This window comes from Triturus cristatus, chromosome 3_2 (assembly GCF_964204655.1).
Source record: "Triturus cristatus chromosome 3_2, aTriCri1.1, whole genome shotgun sequence".
NCBI classification, from domain to species: Eukaryota; Metazoa; Chordata; class Amphibia; order Caudata; family Salamandridae; genus Triturus; species Triturus cristatus.
The window spans coordinates 1203605932-1203626468 of record NC_140584.1 but is presented as its reverse complement, the minus strand read 5'-3'; the positions used below and the strand labels follow the sequence as shown (position 1 = coordinate 1203626468).

The 20537-nt window shown below is 50.3% G+C and overlaps 1 protein-coding gene across 1 annotated transcript in view; it reads left to right on the top strand.

Annotated features, from left to right (window-relative positions):
- Positions 1 to 12479: 12479 nt before the first annotated feature.
- Positions 12480 to 20537, top strand: part of LOC146859448 (uncharacterized) — a 106988-nt gene continuing 98930 nt past the window's right edge. Inside the window, exon 1 of the mRNA XM_085650167.1 lies at positions 12480 to 12548. The gene's annotated coding sequence lies outside the window, so the exon portion shown is untranslated. The remainder of the gene's footprint in view (positions 12549 to 20537) is intronic.

The following is a 20537-nucleotide window of genomic DNA, read 5'->3' as shown; positions in this document are numbered from 1 at the left end:
GTAAGACAGATCCCTCGATTCCTATAGATCCTAATCTTTCCAGGAGAGTGCCATGGTTGACCGTGTCGAACGCTGCCGATAGGTCTAGAAGGACCAGCACACAGGGCTTTTTAATGTCGTCAGTCCGTCTAATATCATCCATTACTGATAGCATCACTAATTCTGTGCTATGGTGAGCTCGGAAGCCGGCTTGCCTGTCCCCCAGGAGGTGATGATCCTCAAGGAACCTGGAGAGATTTTGCAGGACATGCTGTTCTAGTATTTTAGCAAGAAAGGGGAGTTGGGAGATAGGGCGGTAATTTTTCATGTTCGAAATATCCGCACCGGGTTTTTTGAGAAGGGGGATGATTCTGGCTTCCTTGAAGCAGCATGGAACCTCCCCCATCCGTAGAGAGGAGTTTAGGAGTGCGAGGATGTCCTGCTCAATTTCTGGAAGTGCTAGATTGAATATTATAGGAGGGCAAGGATCGGCTGGCGAGCCTGATTTGATCTTTTTGGCCAGGCATCGGAGGGTTTCAATGTCAAGGGGTTGGAAAGAGGAAAGGGTATCTGTACTAGAGCCCTGTGAGGCGTCCTCTGCATAAGGTGATGGTATACAGGGGGAGTTGTCAATCTCAGTCAGTATATCCTGGATTTTATTGGAGAAATATGCGAGGAAATTATTGCATTGTTCCTGGCTGGATGGGGTAGACTGAGATTGTTTCTGACTAAGTTTCTTTAGGATTCTGAACGTTTCTTTTTGTTTATTGGTTGCAGACGAAATCCTATTTTCATAAAATTCCGCCTTTCTGCACAGCAGCGCCTTTTTGTATGAGGCTAGTTTTGCTTTATAATCAGTCAGGGCCTGAAGTTCATAATTTTTTCGCCATTGTCGTTCGTAGTGGCGTAGTGTGCGTTTGGAAGTCCTGAGTTCTTCCGTAAACCACGGGGCGCCTTTGCCTTTATTGCAGATTTTTATCCTCTTTTCAGGGGCAACTGTGTTGACGGCCGCACAAAGTCGGTCGGTAAGGGCAGTGGTCCCTATTTCAATGTCAGCTTGCACCTGCTTCCTAGGCGGGCGGGCGCGGAGGGCGCTTAACAGTGTCGGGCCATCTATTTTTGACCAGGTGCGCACCCGTTTCCAGGCCGCAGGGGGCGGAGTTATATGTTTGGTAAGAGGAAGTATCAGGTTAATGCAGAAGTGGTCCGACCAAGGACCAGGGGTGACCTCTTTTAGTGTAATGAAGGGGCCGGTTGACCAAACCAGGTCTAGAGTGTGTCCCAGCAAATGGGAGGGGGTTGTAATTATTTGGGAGAAACCAAGGTTGGTGAAAGTCTCTTCTAGTTGGCGGGCCTGAGCCTCATTGGGTTGTTGATCCCAATGAAAGTTAAAATCTCCCATTACCAGGAGATGTTGTAAAAGTGACCGGAGGTTAGAGATGCATTCGGTGAGGAGATCAGTAAAGTTAGGGGAGCATTTGGGGGGACGATAGAGCATGGAGATCGTAATACTTGAGGAGTGATGGCAGACCCTGATGGTTAGCATATCTGCCCCAGCCAGGGATTCAGCCAACACTTTTTCTATGCTCAGGTATTTTTTAAAAAGGAACGCTACCCCTCCGCCTCTTTTACCGGCAGGTCGGTTGTGCCAGACAGCATCATAGCCATCTGCCATTGCAGCCAGTAGGGTAGGGCCGGACTCTTCGTCCAACCAAGTTTCAGACAGGGCGAGGATATCAGGGGCCTCATTTTGTAGGAGCGTAAAGATTTCGATGGCATGCTTATGAAGGGAGCGCGTATTCAGGGCCATTAATTTCAGTGAATCGAACGTGAGAGGGGGAGCACGACCCTGAATGAGGGTGGATTTGGAGTGAGTCCTATCCTTCGTGGGCAGGAGGAGACCTTCTCTCATGAGTGTAATAGTAGTCTCGATATTTAAGGGGCAGCGGTGCAGATTAAGTGATTTTAGTTCTGAACTGGAGTACGACAGAAGTTGGACAGGGGTTTTGGCCCCTGGGCCCGTCAGGGCGCGGACGAGCACAGACGGGCTTGCCTCAGGCGTGCCTTCGGCGTGCCAGCGGCGCGCCCGCTGCGCGCGTCCGCTCCAGCGTGCTTTATATGTGCCCCCGTGACCCCTGGCTCCTCCCCGCCAATCAGCCCTGCTGTGCAGCAGCTGACACCCTCACGGTCGCTAGACCTTTGTGAGCGCGTGCGGGGGAGGAGTTCAGTACCGGCCAGGTGAGGCGAATGAGGCTCAAGTGGGAAATCACACTCAGAGAGGTAAAAGTGGAATAAAAAGGCTTTAAAAACAGTTAAAATGTTTAAAACAGAGCTCAACAATCGTTCTTACACTCAGAAACTGGGAACTAGAGCTTACTGTTTGCAGCATGCACTACCTGGGCTAGCGCGTCTTCTTTTGACAGCGCGTCCGCTCCAGCGTGCTTTATATGTGCCCCCGTGACCCCTGGCTCCTCCCCGCCAATCAGCCCTGCTGTGCAGCAGCTGACACCCTCACGGTCGCTAGACCTTTGTGAGCGCGTGCGGGGGAGGAGTTCAGTGCCGGCCAGGTGAGGCGAATGAGGCTCAAGTGGGAAATCACACTCAGAGAGGTAAAAGTGGAGGATGTTGGGAAGTTGATAACGATCTGGTCAAATTTGGTAATTAATTGTGAAAGCGTTGAGTTGCGCTTTCGTAGAGGGAAAGTGTCGTTTTCATGGGAGTTTGGATAACTGGGAAGAGAAGATGTAATGTTGTGAATACCAAGTCCATATTAGTGTAATGGCAATTCCTTTTGTTTTTTAACTTTACAGAAAAGAATCCCTGACGAAGGGCAGTAATCGCCCGAAATGCATTGGGTTATACTTCTGACATTATTCGGGGCTTGGGATTTTAACATGCTGTATCTAAGGCGTTTGACGGAGACTTCAACCTTAGTTGCCCGGATGGAGACTACAACCTTAGTTGCCCGGATCGAGACTACAACCTTAGTTGCCCGGACCGAGACTACAACCTTAGATGCCCGGATCGAGATTATAACCTTAGTTGCCCGGATGGAGACTACAGCCTTAGTTACTCAGATAGAGACTACAGCCTTAGTTGCCTGGATCAAGACTACAACCTTGGTTGTACGGATCTAGACTACAACCTTAGTTGCCCAGGTCGAGACTACAACCTTAGTGCCAGTTATACAGACTACAAACTTAGTTGCCCAGATCGACACTACAACCTTAGTTACCCAGATCGAGACTACAACCTTAGTTGCACAGATGGAAATTACAATCTTAGTTGCCTGGATAGAGACTACAACCTTAGTTGCCCAGATCGAGACTACAACCTTAGTTGCCCGGATCTAGACTACAACCTTAGTTGCCCAGATAGAGACTACAACCTTAGTTGCCCGGATCGAGACTACAACCTTAGTTGCCCGGATCTAGACTACAACCTTAGTTGCCCGGATCTAGACTACAACCTTAGTTGCCCAGATAGAGACTACAACCTTAGTTGCCCGGATGGAGACTACAACCTAAGTTGCCCGGATGGAGACTACAACCTTAGTTGCCCAGACAGAGACTACAACCTTAGTTGCCCGGACAGAGACTACAACCTTAGTTGCCCGAATCAAGACTACAACCTTAGTTCCCCGGATCTAGACTACAACCTTAGTTGCCCAGATAGAGACTACAACCTTAGTTGCCCGGACAGAGAGTACAACCTTAGTTGCCCGGACAGAGAGTACAACCTTAGTTGCCCGGACGGAGAGTACAACCTTAGTTGCCCGGATCGAGACTACAACCTTAGTTGCCCGGATCGAGACTACAACCTTAGTTGCCTGGATCGAGCCTACAACCTTAGTTGCCTGGATCGAGCCTACAACCTTAGTTGCCCAGATAGAGACTACAACCTTAGTTGCCCGGATGGAGACCACAACCTTAGTTGCCCGGATCTAGACTACAACCTTAGTTGCCCAGATAGAGACTACAACCTTAGTAGCCCGGATCGAGACTACAACCTTAGTTGCCCGGATCTGGACTACAACCTTAGTTGCCCGGACAGAGACTACAACCTTAGTTGCCCGGAGAGAGAGTACAACCTTAGTTGCCCGGACAGAGAGTACAACCTTAGTTGCCCGGATGGTGACTACAACCTTAGTTGCCCAGATGGTGACTACAACCTTAGTTGCCTGGATCGAGACTACAACCTTAGTTGCCCGGATCTAGACTACAACCTTAGTTGCCCAGATCGAGACTACAACCTTAGTTGCCCGGATGGAGACTACAACCTTAGTTGCCCAGATAGAGACTACAACCTTAGTTGCCCGGATCGAGACTACAACCTTAGTTGCCCAGATCGAGACTACAACCTTAGTTGCCCAGATCGAGACTACAACCTTAGTTGCCCGGACAGAGAGTACAACCTTAGTTGTCCGGACAGAGGGTACAACCTTAGTTGCCCGGACAGAGACTACAACCTTAGTTGCCTGGACAGAGAGTACAACCTTAGTTGCCCGGACAGAGACTACAACCTTAGTTGCCCGGATCGAGACTACAACCTTAGTTGCCCGGACAGAGACTACAACCTTAGTTGCCCGAATCAAGACTACAACCTTATTTGCACAGATTGAGACTACAGCCTTAGTTGACCAGATAGAGAATACAACCTTAGTTACCTGGACAGAGAGTACAACCTTAGTTGCCCGGACAGAGAGTACAACCTTAGTTGCCCGGACAGAGAGTACAACCTTAGTTGCCCGGATAGAGAGTACAACCTTAGTTGCCTGGACAGAGAGTACAACCTTAGTTGCCCGGACAGAGACTACAACCTTAGTTGCACGGATGGAGACTACAACCTTAGTTGCCCGGATGGAGACTACAACCTTAGTTGCCCGGATGGAGACTACAACCTTAGTTGCCCGAATCAAGACTACAATCTTATTTGCACAGATTGAGACTACAGCCTTAGTTGACCAGATAGAGAATAGAGCCTTAGTTACCTGGACAGAGACTACAACCTTAGTTGCCCAGACAGAGAGTACAACCTTAGTTGCCCGGACAGAGAGTACAACCTTAGTTGCCCGGATCTAGACTACAACCTTAGTTGCCCAGACAGAGACTACAACCTTAGTTGCCCGGACAGAGACTACAACCTTAGTTGCCCGAATCAAGACTACAACCTTAGTTGCCCGGATCTAGACTACAACCTTAGTTGCCCAGATAGAGACTACAACCTTAGTTGCCCGGACAGAGAGTACAACCTTAGTTGCCCGGACAGAGAGTACAACCTTAGTTGCCCGGACGGAGAGTACAACCTTAGTTGCCCGGATGGAGACTACAACCTTAGTTGCCTGGATCGAGACTACAACCTTAGTTGCCTAGATCGAGCCTACAACCTTAGTTGCCTGGATCAAGCCTACAACCTTAGTTGCCCAGATAGAGACTACAACCTTAGTTGCCCGGATGGAGACCACAACCTTAGTTGCCCGGATCTAGACTACAACCTTAGTTGCCCAGATAGAGACTACAACCTTAGTAGCCCGGATCGAGACTACAACCTTAGTTGCCCGGATCTAGACTACAACCTTAGTTGCCCGGACAGAGACTACAACCTTAGTTGCCCGGACAGAGAGTACAACCTTAGTTGCCCGGACAGAGAGTACAACCTTAGTTGCCCGGATGGTGACTACAACCTTAGTTGCCCAGATGGTGACTACAACCTTAGTTGCCTGGATCGAGACTACAACCTTAGTTGCCCGGATCTAGACTACAACCTTAGTTGCCCAGATCGAGACTACAACCTTAGTTGCCCGGATGGAGACTACAACCTTAGTTGCCCAGATAGAGACTACAACCTTAGTTGCCCGGATCGAGACTACAACCTTAGTTGCCCGGATCGAGACTACAACCTTAGTTGCCCGGATCGAGACTACAACCTTAGTTGCCCGGACAGAGAGTACAACCTTAGTTGCCCGGACAGAGAGTACAACCTTAGTTGCCCGGACAGAGACTACAACCTTAGTTGCCTGGACAGAGAGTACAACCTTAGTTGCCCGGACAGAGACTACAACCTTAGTTGCCCGGATCCAGACTACAACCTTAGTTGCCCGGACAGAGACTACAACCTTAGTTGCCCGAATCAAGACTACAACCTTATTTCCACAGATTGAGACTACAGCCTTAGTTGACCAGATAGAGAATACAACCTTAGTTACCTGGACAGAGACTACAACCTTAGTTGCCCGGACAGAGAGTACAACCTTAGTTGCCTGGACAGAGAGTACAACCTTAGTTGCCCGGATAGAGACTACAACCTTAGTTGCCCGGACAGAGAGTACAACCTTAGTTGCCTGGACAGAGAGTACAACCTTAGTTGCCCGGACAGAGACTACAACCTTAGTTGCACGGATCGAGACTACAACCTTAGTTGCCTGGACAGAGAGTACAACCTTAGTTGCCCGGACAGAGACTACAACCTTAGTTGCACGGATCGAGACTACAACCTTAGTTGCCCGGATCGAGACTACAACCTTAGTTGCCCGGATGGAGACTACAACCTTAGTTGCCCGAATCAAGACTACAACCTTAGTTGCACAGATTGAGACTACAGCCTTAGTTGACCGGATAGAGACTACAACCTTAGTTACCTGGACAGAGACTACAACCTTAGTTGCCCGGATCGAGACTACAACCTTAGTTGCCCGGATCGAGACTACAACCTTAGTTGCCCGGATCGAGACTACAACCTTAGTTGCCTGGACAGAGAGTACAACCTTAGTTGCCCGGACAGAGAGTACAACCTTAGTTGCCCGGACAGAGAGTACAACCTTAGTTGCCTGGACAGAGAGTACAACCTTAGTTGCCCGGACAGAGACTACAACCTTAGTTGCCCGGATCGAGACTACAACCTTAGTTGCCCGGATCGAGACTACAACCTTAGTTGCCCGGACGGAGACTACAACCTTAGTTGCCCGAATCAAGACTACAACCTTATTTGCACAGATTGAGACTACAGCCTTAGTTGACCGGATAGAGAATACAACCTTAGTTACCTGGACAGAGACTACAACCTTAGTTGCCCGGACAGAGAGTACAACCTTAGTTGCCCGGACAGAGAGTACAACCTTAGTTGCCCGGACAGAGAGTACAACCTTAGTTGCCCGGATAGAGACTACAACTTTAGTTGCCTGGACAGAGAGTACAACCTTAGTTGCCTGGACAGAGAGTACAACCTTAGTTGCCCGGACAGAGACTACAACCTTAGTTGCCCGGATCGAGACTACAACCTTAGTTGCCCGGATCAAGACTGCAACCTTAGTTGCCCGGATGGAGACTACAACCTTAGTTGCCCGGATGGAGACTACAACCTTAGTTGCCCGAATCAAGACTACAACCTTAGTTGCACAGATTGAGACTACAGCCTTAGTTGACCTGATAGAGACTACAACCTTAGTTACCTGGACAGAGAATACAAACTTGGTTGCCTGGACAGAGACTACAACCTTAGTTGCCTGGACAGAGACTACAACCTTAGTTGCACAGACGGAGACTACAACCTTAGTAGCCTGGATGGAGACTGCAACATTAGTTGTACAGATGGAGACTACAACCTTAGTTGCCCGGATCGAGACTACAACCTTAGTTGCACAGATAGAGACTACAACCTTAGTTGCCCAGATAGAGACTACAACCTTACTTGTCCGGACAGAGACTTCAACCTTAGTTTCCCGGATCGAGACTACAACGTTAGTTGCCCAAATCGAGACTACAACCTCAGTTGCCTGGATGGCATAGTGGGCCTTTCGAGAGCTTTTAGGCTGTTGCGAGAGGTTTTTATTAATCTGTGTCATCAGCCGGTTTAGAGGGAATCCTTGAGTTTCTTTTTTACCTAAGTGCAGCCAAGTTTGTGATTTTCAGCTTTTTTTTTTTCAAAAAAACATTGACTTGAATTTGTTTGGGATTGTTGGCTGTCTGGGACGGAGTTTCTTTAAACCTGAGGGCACCTTACCACACTACATTTAGGCTTATCCTAACTTGACATTTTCAGGTGCTATTATTTTTTGCCTTACCTAAACTGGAGAGAAATTTATGTTTTTTACTATGTACATATTTATTTTTTATGGCGGTATTTTGCATTGTTTTTAGCCTGATGTGTTATTATGCACCTTTATGGCTCTTTGAGGCGAAATATAGTTTGTTTATGATGATGATAAACCTTTCAGGCTTTTCCTCATTTTTAAGTTAACAGTAATTGTCAAGTGCCAATAAAAGCTTTTTCTATCGTGTTCTATATAAAAGGTCATTATCAATTCATATAACCTCTCTGTTGTCTCTCCTGTTTTCCTGAGAATGCTTTGCCAGGATAAGGCATCATAAAATTCCATTCAAATTAATAGAAGTGAATTGTCACGTGAGGTGTCGGATATAATCCAGTTTACATTTTATTTTTAATCTCTAAGAACAGCATGTTCGGCACTGCAGCCAATGGGATTAGCACCCTAATTTTCGCAGAGCCATAGGTCGCAGGTTTCTGCCAATATCAGCAACGAGCGATTAACTCATTGTGAAAACAAATTAACACTGTCTGGGTACAGTGAGGGAGGTGGAATAATGGAATATTTGACAAAACTGCAGCTCCACCCCACCCTTCTCCACAAACTGTCGTGCTCTGAGCTCAGTAGACAGTTTCTCCCACCCTTTTCATGTTCATCTACAATCTGCTGATGGTGTTTGCACAGATCAGGTTCCTTGTCAGATGCTAATAAGTTATTGCGGTTCTGCAAGGCTGCCCGGGGGTTTGCGCAGCAGCCCCCCTGACAGGGCGGCCGCCTTAGTGCCGCATGAAGGCACTGGGGGCACCCGGTCTAGTCCCTGGGCTCAGCCAGGGAAGACGTCCGGCAAATGGATACTTCCGGCGGAGGGGGAGGGGGCAGGGTTATTTAGGCTGTCCCCGCCCCTTCCTCGCCCTCTTGTCCCTCTCGTCTCGCCTGTTGCAGGTCGCAGCCTGATCGTCGTGCGCCCAGCTTCCCCAGAACAATTTCGCGGTGAGTTGCCGGTGACGCCCCCCTCGCCCCGGCCCTGTCCCTGGGCAGTACCAGGTGACAGGGCCCTGTGGTCGAAGTACCACGGGCGGGGGGGGGGGGCCGTGCTCGGCGCCAGGCGCAATGGTTGGCCGTGCAGTCGCGTGCGTGGTATGGGCGCAGGGGCTTTGGCAAGGGTAGTCACTTTATCCTGCTCCAATACCCTGATCGCCCGGGCAGGCATTCCGTCTCGCTCCCCCCCCCCTTCCGCCCTCCCTCCCCGCCTGGCAGCTGGTGCCTCTGCAGTACAAGCCATGCAGCTGGCACCGGTGTGCTCCCCGATCGGAGCATGCCGGATGCGCCGTGTGTCCGTGTGGGAGTGCAGGTGGGCTAGGGCAGAGGTTGCTCTGGGAGCGGGTGGCCATCCGGGTTAGCGAGGGCTGGGGACTGTGCTTCAGCGTTACCAGGCAGTGTTCGGTTCCCCCCGCTGCCGACGCTGCATGTAAAAAATGTTTACATCCTCCGTGCAATTTTGTCGCAGGACGTCTTAAAGCACCCTTCTGGGAGGCAGTCTCCGTGCATCGTGTGGGGGTTGGGCCGCCGGCAGTGTATAGGGGCCGGGGACTTGAGCATGGGGGCGGGACCCGGGTTTTCTGTTCGTGTCTGGGCTCCATCCCCCCTCCCTGGTGGGTTCCGCTCAGCGGGCGCCTGGGGGGAGGCCAGGGGTTGCACGCTTCCCGCGAAAACGGGTAAGGCTTGGGGCTGTGTTCTCGCTGCAGGTTCTGAGCTCGAGCCTCGTGGACTCAGGGCTTTTTCTTACAGGGGAACAACAAAGTGTGAAGTTACCCCTGACCTAGCTGCGGTCGGACGCGACAAGGTGCTCCAGGATGCCCCTCCTCACAGCGCCCTCGGTCTCACCACTTGCGTTGCCCCCTCTGCATCCCCCCCTGTTATCGGCGCTCCAGTGGGCCATCGTCCACGCGGCTGCTCAGTGGCAAGGCTCCAGGGTTCGTGTCCCAGGGTCGCGTCCACTCGGGGTGATCGGGGGCGCATCCGCTCCCACGTAGGACAGTGCAGGAACGGCGGGCTGGTTCTTCCCCACCGGATGGGTCTCGGATTGCCGCCCACCACCTCCTGTGTACACCTGCATTGGTCTCAATTTGTTTATTAGTTTAGAAGTTAACCCGCGCCCCCCCCCTTTTTTCATGCACCGCTAGGGGGCTTGTGGGGCCGCATACATCACTCGGCGGAGGGGCAGAACAGCTGAGCGTGGTCCGGGAGCAGGCCTATAATGGATCCAGCCGAGCGGCAGGGGTGGCCGTCCTCACTGGGTCCATCGGTCAGACCCCCAGGCTGGGGGAGCGCTTCTCCGCAGGTTTGGGGAGAGGATGTGGTCCGTAGGCTGCGCTGCTGCCTCGGGTGCAGCCTTAGGGTTCGTGCCTCGAGGTCGCGTCCTAATCAAATCTTGTGCTTGTGGTCCGTAGGCTGCGCTGCCGCCTCTGGTGCAGCGTGTGGGTTCGAGCCTCGAGGTCGCGTCCATTCTTGTGTCTCTGGGCTATCACTTATCCCCTGGTGCCTGGAGGTGTCATCACTCACGGCGCTCACGCAAGCGCTCCACTACCTTCGCGCTAAGTCGCGCTATTCAAATAGACAACACTAGTATATATGGGTCAAGGGACTCTATCGCGGTGTCCAACGTGCATGTAGGTGTGCTTCTGGGGTTGCCAAGATGCTCCGGCTTCCGGCAAGGTAGCATTGCCCCCGGGCCGGTCTTGGTACCACTGCTGGGGGCCAATTTGCGTTGCCCAGCAGCCGCTGTCGGGTGGAACGGACCGCGGCGGGGAGTCACCGTTGCGGCGGGGGACGGTGCTTAGGACAGGTCGCAGCGGAGGCTTGCCGGGCCGCCACGCTGGTGCCGCGGGCTAGCAGTTGCTTTCTGCCTACATGGGGTCGGTGGAGCGCGTTGGTAGGGGGGGTGGCCGACATCGCTTGTGGGGGTGCGGGGCACGCCCCCACCGGGGGGCGCGGTTCCCCTTGTGTTGTGGGCTTATCTCCTGTTCCCATCGCGACCAACATATTTGTGAGCAGCCGGAATGTTGTGGGGGGCGTGTTTCCCCTTGCCTCTAACCCCCTATCTTTTTCTCTCACAGATCCTGCCGGTGAGCTTTTAAGTCGCGGGATTCCATCGCTAGGGAGTCGGGTGTGCGTAAGGCCGGTGAGAGCAGAAGGGGCACGCAGGGCAAGCCATATGGCTATTTGGCAAGGGAGATTCACGCCAGGGCTGTTCAGCTAATATTTTTTCAATTTTGCTTCAGATTCGGAACTACGCGTGGGTACGGACCAGACAGTCGCGCTAGCCTTGTGTACGAGAGTAAGTAGGGGCGTAGCTTGCGTGGCGGATGAGCTCCTGGAGTGTGAGGGCCGGGCATGTGTTGATAAGCTGCAGCTCACGTTGACTTTCTCTTCCAGTCAGGTGTCCCATTCCCGATTGATGGATAGCGAGGGTACACCGGCACTCTTTTCCATGACGTCCCAAGTGGAGGAAACGCAGCAAGGCACCGCCCAGGACGCACAGCTAGCGGCCATTATCGAACTGGCCAAGACGAAGGGCCTGGCTTGGGCTGCGGACCTCTTGAAAGCCAGCAACCCGGACGATTCAGGGGTCATTTCCGGTGGCCCGCCCACGGGCCAAGAGCCGTTAGACGAGGCAGGGCCGCCCCGGTCCAAGCGAATACATAGGGCCACCGTCAAAGACTTCCCGTCGGAAGTGCCATTCCACAAGAGCCGTCCGGCGCTAACCCCCAGAGTTGCTACCGGGGTTGCTCCACAGACGGTGTCGGTCGGACCCGCCCCACCCACGGTCGCCGGGCCATCCCAAACTAACTTTGCCACCAATGAGGACTTGGGTAAGCTCAATGACACTCTGAAGAGCTTCATGGAAGAGGTCAGAGCTGGCTTCTCGAGGGCTGGATCTACAGGGACATCCTCACCAGCAGCAGGTGTGGGTGGGGCAGTGTCCTCGGCGGCAAATGTTTGGGCAATTCAAGGGAAGGGCAGTCAGGCTCTTGACTTGCCCACGGCAGTGAACGCCTCTGGCAGCAACGCAGGAAAGAGCGCGGAGGTTGTAGCAGCAAGAGTGGAAGTATCTTCCAGGTTGGAGGCGCCGCGGCGACTGCCACGGTGTAATTTAGGCTTATCAGACGGGCAGGCTGCATAGGGGTTGGCCTGCCCTGGGATCGGATCGCCCGTAAGATAACCCGCCATGTTTGCATATTGGTTATGCTAATAAACCTGCAGCAATATTTCTCCACTTACAAAAAGTGTTGTGTGGTTTATTTATGTACTTACTATGTGTTATGTGACAACATTTGCCGATATTGGCACTATGCTTGGTACCAGTGCAGAGAGGCAGCAATAAACGCCCTTTGTCCTGAACTTCTCTTTCACTTTCATCTCTGTGAGGGGCTTTCCTTCCCTGGAGGTTATAAGCAGACACTCGTCGCCCAGCGCTGCACTCACCGGCTTCCAGGCTCTAGGACACCCTACCCCGCTGCAGCAGGTGAGTAGCGCTGAGAGGCGGCCTGTGTGGATAGCGCTCACTTGTCACTCCTAACTCTTAGCGCTGCGTCCAGCCACATTCCTGGCGCCCCCCCCCCCCCCCCCCTTCGGTCCTCGCGTACAGTAATGCTGTGTGTGTTTAGTTTGTACAGCGCCAACCGCCGTTGTGTTTACATTCTCTATCAAGGCGCCCTCTCTTCTGGATCTGGGCAGGGCACAGGTAGAGGATACACGCGGGTAGACGGGGTCCCCCCACATTTTCGGAGGGTGTCCCCGTCTTCCACCCCCAAAGAGGCTGGGCCCAACAGAAATTTGCTGAATTTGTCCCGGTGCCGTTTTGAGACACCGCGACGCTTTGAGCAGCGCCTGCACGTGATCTGCTTTTGTCCCGAGCTGCACCGTACAGGTGGGGAGGGGGCTTATCAGATGCAATGAGGGGCCAGAACAAAGGCTGAAGGTAAGGGGCCCGCAGGCCTGTTTAGTGGAGTGTCCTGGCCGGGGGCTATCGGAGCCTCGCACCAGATGCAATGAAGGGGAACAAAGGCTCGCATTGTTATCACTGCCCAGGTACTTAAGAGAGGCAACTTTTCACTTGTTCAGCCCTGTTTATAAGAGATGCGCTGCTCTGTAAGAACTTCAGACATGCGGGGCTGTCCCAGTATTCACAGAAATAATCATAGTACAACTATTCGGGTTTATTTATTTTATAGCGCTCGTCATCTCAATGCAGGTCACGGCGCTTTACAGCACACCTGGCTGCACATTCTACATTGACAATAAATCATATGCGTGTAAATCGATATACAGGATGTGAAACATAAGACAGGATTACATGGTACCATAAGGATCTTAGTGTTAAAAGCAGTGACCCGTTTACATGAAATAAAAATCTGTCATCTTCGTGTTACATGGTGTGCTTTGTAGGAGACATATTATCTCTCAGTGCAACTTTGATTCAAAACTGGAAGCAGACAAAACACAGATCTCTCCAGCATTAACCTCCTGAGTTATCCCATCATTATTATTATTCCTTCAGATTTAACTGAGACACAAAGATCTCCGCAGCAGGTGCCTTAACCCCATAAGATATTTATAATTCAGGCGCTGCAAACAATTGAACAGAACAGATTTAGTGCCAGTGAATTGCAGAGCGAGCTGATGGCCTTAGTGAAAGGCACAATAAGCAGGGTCGGCTTTAGGGTGGTGCAACGGGTGCAGCCGTACCTTGTGCTGATCTTGGGGGGAGGGGAGAAGAAGGAGGGGGTGCTGTGTTATATATAACTTGAGATAGAAAGCACTGGCTGCAGAGTTCTTTGTGAGTCCCACGGTTTTCAGGCAACAATAAAAATGTCAAGATAACTCTAGTGATTAATGCTCCAGGTGTAGAGAGATCAGAGTTTTGTCTGATGCAGTTTTGACTCATCATTTAGTAGCTCTCAGGGCTAATGTACCTGCTGCAAAGAACGTGCACCATGCAGATCACAAATCTGTATTTTATGTGGATACTGATTCTGTCACAGGGATCCTTTTGTTACTTCATGGGTTACTTAAAATCCTAATATAGCACAGTGACCTATGAACTGGCATCAAAGAGCTGCATGATAACTGAATGGTGTAGGGTAGAACTTTGTTTTCCCCCAGTGCTTCATTATCCTAATGCTTCTAAAAAGAGTTTATTTGGGTAGAAATGCATTCTTGTTAGTAAAGCCAGTGCTAACCATTCTGGAACATTTATAATCCAGAGTTTCTGCTTCTCCAGTCGAACCACTCTTAAAATATGTTGCTCACTAGTATGGATGGCGTGATTCCCACACCTTGTAATGCTCATTGTCTTATGTAACATTTCACATAGACCGAGTTACACGTATGATCCATTGTCTGTATAATGTATGTAATGTGCTCTGAAACCCTACACTAGTAGGAGTAGCACTTTAGAACCAATGAGGTGCATGTGAGAAAGGGGCTAGGGAGAGATGATGGGCACTGCTGGAGGGTAGTAGTGAGGGAGTCTGAGGAGGGGGTCATGAGCGAGAGGGGCTAGGGAGGGATGATGGGCACTGCTGGAGGGTAGTAGTGAGGGAGTCTGAGGAGGGGGTCATGAGGGAGAGGGGCTAGGGAGGGATGATGGGCACTGCTGGGGTGTGGTAGTGAGGGAGTCTGAGGAGGGGGTCATGAGGGGCTAGGGAGGGAAGATGGGCACTGCTGGAGGGTGGTAGTGAGGGAGTCTGAGGAGGGGGTCATGAGGGAAAGGGGAGGGATGATGGGCACTGCTGGGGGGTGGTAGTGAGGGAATCCCTGGAGGAGGTAATCACTGGGGGCACCAAAACGATTGTTGCACCGGTCGCCGCCAGCATGAAAGGCGGTCCTGGCAATAAGGATTCGTGAAAGGTAGGAAGTCTTTGCCCTTCTGACTGCACATGTTAAACTAATGATGGGGTCATTTAAACCTAACACACCCCAACCTATCAGTACAAAGAAGGCTCAAGGTCTTATACCGGTGCTTGGATTTTTAATGGATACATGCACTAAACATGCAAACTTTCCAACCAGAGCGAGCGGAAGTTTGATTAGAGGACCATAGTGGTCCCAGTGTGAGGGTCATGTAAGGTGTGTGAGGTAAAATACGCGCACTAACGGAAAGGGGTTTGCATGCTCTGGTGATGATTATTCTAGCGAGAGGTATTGACGGAGTTACTCGAGAGTGTGAGTTACGAAACCCTTTGCTATAAGGGAATTACCCAGTAAAATCCTAAATAGGACTGGAGTTTTTTTTTATTGGGATGCCTGATGGTCCTGATGAATGCCGCAGTGACCCAACACTGAGGGCGCAGTCTAATTGGCAGAAACATGTCGACATTTTTGCAGTAGGGAGGGGTGAATTGATCCTAATTTTCTCTTTTCACCGCCATCCTTCACGTTTTTAACCCTGGCCGGGTGGTTCAGGAATAAAATAATACCACCGACACACCCAAGCTAGATTTAACCTTCACAAACTGCACATTCTTTGGTGATCTCGCTATTTTATGTTTGTATTGTCTTCCCCTCCCCTTTGCAACACCCAGGCGTTGGTCTGCGCAGGGGTGTCAGTTAGCACACCTGATGATGAAGCATGTCACAATTTGTGAGTGAGGGCAGTCTTTTTTCACAGAGCACATGACACTACTAAACCATAGTACACATTCCTACCTCTCTGTTGTGTGAATTGATTACCGAGGCCCACAGGTCAGGGGCCGGTAGTGGGTGGATTACACATGGGCTTCCAGCCGCTAGCATGTGAGCACACATGGAAGCACTGAGAGGCTGCAAGTGGCTGTTCACAAACATCTGCTTAATTATTATAGCGTTGCGTTCGTATTTTTCCTGGTCAGAGTCCAAAAATTGGAACTGTTAGAACTGGGGGTCTCTAGTTGGCAGAGGTAGGTACCTTTGACCAAATAGGGACCCTTGCTTCTAGTCAGGGTAAGGGGGTACACTCCTAAAATAACCCCTGCTCACCCCCTTGGTAGCTTGGCACCAGCAACTACTCATAAACAAGGGGACCCCTGAATTCAATTGGAGGTCGAGAGGCAGGGGAAAAGAATCAAATACAAACAAAGACACCTCTACCTGTATATTTTAAAGAAAGCTTTACATCACCAATTAGTTTGTTACCCTGGCTAAGTTTGATTGACCAAAGTTATTAAACACTAACAAGTCAAATTAGACACAGTTTTGTTCTACTTAATTATTTTATTATATTTTTCATGATGTGACAACTTAACAGATTACAAAAATAGCAGTTCATCAATAGGTTACATGAAGAACACAGATCCCATTTCTCAATCAATCACCACTCACAGCATGCATACAGATTCATGTTCACTCATTCTCACTCAGACCACATACTCATGCATAACAACATAGTTCCAACACACATACTAAAATATATTATACATTCCTGAATGGCATGAATATAGAAAGTGTTTGCTCCACAACAATCCTAGTCTGTAAACTACTGAGACGTTTGATTTGCGATATGCATTCAGTGGTAAAGACAAGGTAATACAGATAAATTACTATTGCATGAATGAATTAATAATTCAACTTAGGTGGAGCCACATTGAGCCAAGAACAGGAACTTCTTGTAGCGCCGACGCGCGTTTCGGTGAGACCAACCCTCCTCTGGGTATCACCTTCCTCAGGGCGCATGAGAATCTTTAGAGAGAGTAAGACAATGGGAGTCTGACACAAACATAATAAAAATACACAAAGAGATATACAAAAAAATATAAATATTTGCTATAAATACATCTATAGATAACCATTTGATAAATATACACACTTCATTACATAATCTAAATATGTTATGTTACATAATTTTATCAGAACAATGGTCAATATCACTAAGGGTACAGTAATAGCAAAATTATATGATAACATTTTAGATTAAAATTGAGAACATGTGCACACAAATAAGAATTATACAGCTGCAGTGGGGAAAAATCTCAAAGAGTTTAATAAGCAATGTCTCAGAGGGTTAGAGAAGGGTAAGAAAAGGGAATAGATCAATGGTTCTAGGGGTTAGTGAAAATGTGCAAATAAAGAACAAGTAGAGCGACAAATACGATGACGAGATAAAAGAACCCTATTCGTGTTCACCTAAAATGAACAACCCATAAAGTGCAAACATAGCATGCCTGCTTTTATACAGTTGGGATGCAATGTTTGCACTTTATGGGTGAGAGACAAAAAGCAACTGGGTCCGAATAATGAGGATCTGAGTGGAGATATACATAGATGTCAGCAATAGGTCTCGTAATGGAAAGAGCATCGAAATGTATATAATAACTCCAAAACAGATTAAAGTCTTACCCAGAAGGGGCTTTCTTTGCTTAGAGTTTGACGATATCTATGTTGTTGTTATGGAAGAGACACAGAGGAAACATATTCTATCACAGCTTGAGGGAACAGAATAACTGCAACGATCGCCGCGCCGGAATCTGTGAAGAATCTTCCTTTATTGGAACTGCGATGAGTATTCTAAAGAGATGTTTTAACGGAGGAAATTAAACCAACACTTAACGGTCAAAAACAGTGGAAATTATTAAGGTAAGATACATTGGCTGAGATGTCGAAGTGGTAGACAACTGACCTCATCAAGCACGATCAATATTGACTGGAGGATACAAGTGTAGCGGTCTAGTTGTTAGCCGTTACCTATCCCTGAGACCCTTACCCGGAACCTGATACACACATTGTATCACCTACTGGCCCGTCGTGACCAGAAGGCTTAAATAAACGGTCCGGGGTCGCTCGGGACTTCCGGCCCACACTAGCCAGCCATCAGTGTGTGTGTCCCATTATTGCTGCGCCTCCACCCGTGGTCACTCACCCCTCCACACTGGCGACAAAGGTGGGATACAGCGACCCCATCGCTCCGATCTGCGAGTGAGAACTGCCTGATCCAGCCGGTCAGCCTATCGGGGCAGCCTGCAGAGAAGTTCCCGTCCGGGAGGCGTGCCAGAGCAGAAGATCGGGAGTGATCAGCGAGAGGATGAAACTGACACCAAGCCACCGGCCTGTGGCTAGAGGTACCGCCATGCCCGGCAACTATCCCTGAAAAGCGCCCCCACGCTGAGCGCAGAAGCGCTGGTGCTCCCGGTGGAAGCCCCATTGAGCCCGCGCGCAATTGCAGGAGTGACACGCGAAATGGATTCCAGCCCGCGCTGAATCCTGAGAGGCGCGCATGCGCAACAGAGCCCAGCCAGATCAAAGAAACCTCCACCGGCTGAAACAAACTGAACGTGTAGCAGCACCTGGCCAATTCATAGCGCGCCCACAGAATAAAACAAGCACTGGCAAAACCCACCGGCAAACAGATGAACAAACACTGGCAAATAAACAAGCACTGGCAAAACCCACCAGCAAACAAATAAACAAACACTGGCAAATAAACAAGCACTGGCAGAAACCACCCAAATAAACAAGCACTGGCAAAATCCACTGTGGCGAAGCACACAAAGGGACAACTATACAGAGACCATTAAGAAACGAGAAGACCGGTGTGCCGCGCTCCGCCATGACCGTCCAAGCCGCAGCAGCTCCACAGCCAGTGGCACCTGCGGCTCCAATGGGGCACGTACACTCCCAAGTTAGTGCGTTGCCACCCTTCAGTGAACTAATCTATCCTGCTACTGTGTCCCCGAGGTGGACCGTGTGGGTCGGCCGCCTGGACACCTATTTTATCGCCACCAGAGAGACAGATGGTGCAGTCAAGAGGTCACTATTGCTACACTTCGCAGGGGATGAAATTTACAAACTATTCACGCACCTACCAAACAAAGGGCCCCCCACAGACTACGATACAGCAGTTAGGGCACTCAATGCCCATTTCGACCCCCAACTCAACCCAGACTACGAGCGCTTTAAATTGCGTCAAGCCCGTCAAAGGGAGGACGAATCCATGGACGCCTTCCATGCACGTCTGAGAGAGCTGGCCAGCACGTGCACTGAAGACGATCCGGCCAAACAAGTACGGGCGCAGCTCATCCAAGGGTGCAGAAACAAAACCCTGAGGACGCTCATCCTCCGGCAACCCCGGATCTCTCTAGAAGACATGCTTGTCCTGGCGCGATCCCACGACCTATCCGAAGTCAGAGCTACGGCAATGGAAGCAACGCTCACAACTACAACTGATCAAGCCGTGGCAGTAAAGACTGAGCAGGTAGACGCCGCCCGCACACCAGCTCGCGGCAACCAAGGACGGTGGCCCACTAGAAGACCGCGCCAGCCGCAGTGCGGATACTGTGGCCGGGAAGAACACACTCCAAATGACTGCCCAGCGAAAGGCAAAACCTGCTCGAAGGGTGTAATCCTCAATCATTTTTCAAGTGTATGCCGAGGAGGAATGCGGAGCAGAGGCATCACAGGACGAAGGCCACCAACCAAAGCAGTGAGACACCTCTCGTTAGACGAGCCTGACACGTCATGAACGTCGAAGACACCTACCCAGTATCGATCATACTTCGAGGATCCATCCACCGAGGAAGATGACAAGTGTTTTCTCATATCATTCGCGAGTGACCTCAAACTAAGGCGACGTCCTCAACCGACATGTGCCATCGAAATCGCGGGGTCCCCCGTCACAGCCCTCATCGACACTGGAGCATCCGTAAATGTCATGGGAAGCCAACACTACAAAAAACTGAACCCAACGCCAGCGTTCACGCCGTCAAAAGTACGAATCCTCATGTATGGCAGTCAAACACCGCTACCCCTCAAAGGTAAAATGACTGTCCAAGTAAAATCGGAGAGCCACGAAGTGACGCCAACATTTCATGTCGTCGACAGGGAAGCAGATATTCTCGTGGGAAGTCACACCACTGAGGACCTAAGCCTGGTGACATTTGCAAATGCGGTGAAGACGCTACAAACAAAGGACATTCTAGAATTATTCCCGCAACTATTCAAAGGATTGGGGAGCATGAAGCGACCTCCTGTACGGTTGCACATTGACACATCAGTAAAGCCTGTTGCCCTGCGGCACCGACGAATCCCGTTTCACCTGCGACCACTAGTTGAGCAAGAACTACAAAAACTGGAACAACAAGGGGTGATAGAGAAAGTAACTGGACCAACCCCCTGGGTGTCCCCCATGGTCATAGCAGAGAAACCGAAACAACCTGGACAGATCAGACTCTGCATAGACATGCGAATGCCCAACCAGGCAATACGAAGAGAAAGACACCTGACGCAAACGGTGGATGACATCCTAGCTGACCTCAATGGTTCCAGGTGGTTCTCCAAGCTGGACCTCAACGCACGGTACCACCAGTTGAGGCTAGCGGAAGAAAGCAGGTACATCACCACTTTCTCGACACACCTGGGGCTCAGGCGCTACAAGAGGCTAAACTTTGGAATATCGTCAGCCACGGAGATATTACAGAATGCTGTGAGAGAGATCTTGTCCGGACTTCAAGGAGTGCTGAATGTTAGCGATGACATCCTGATA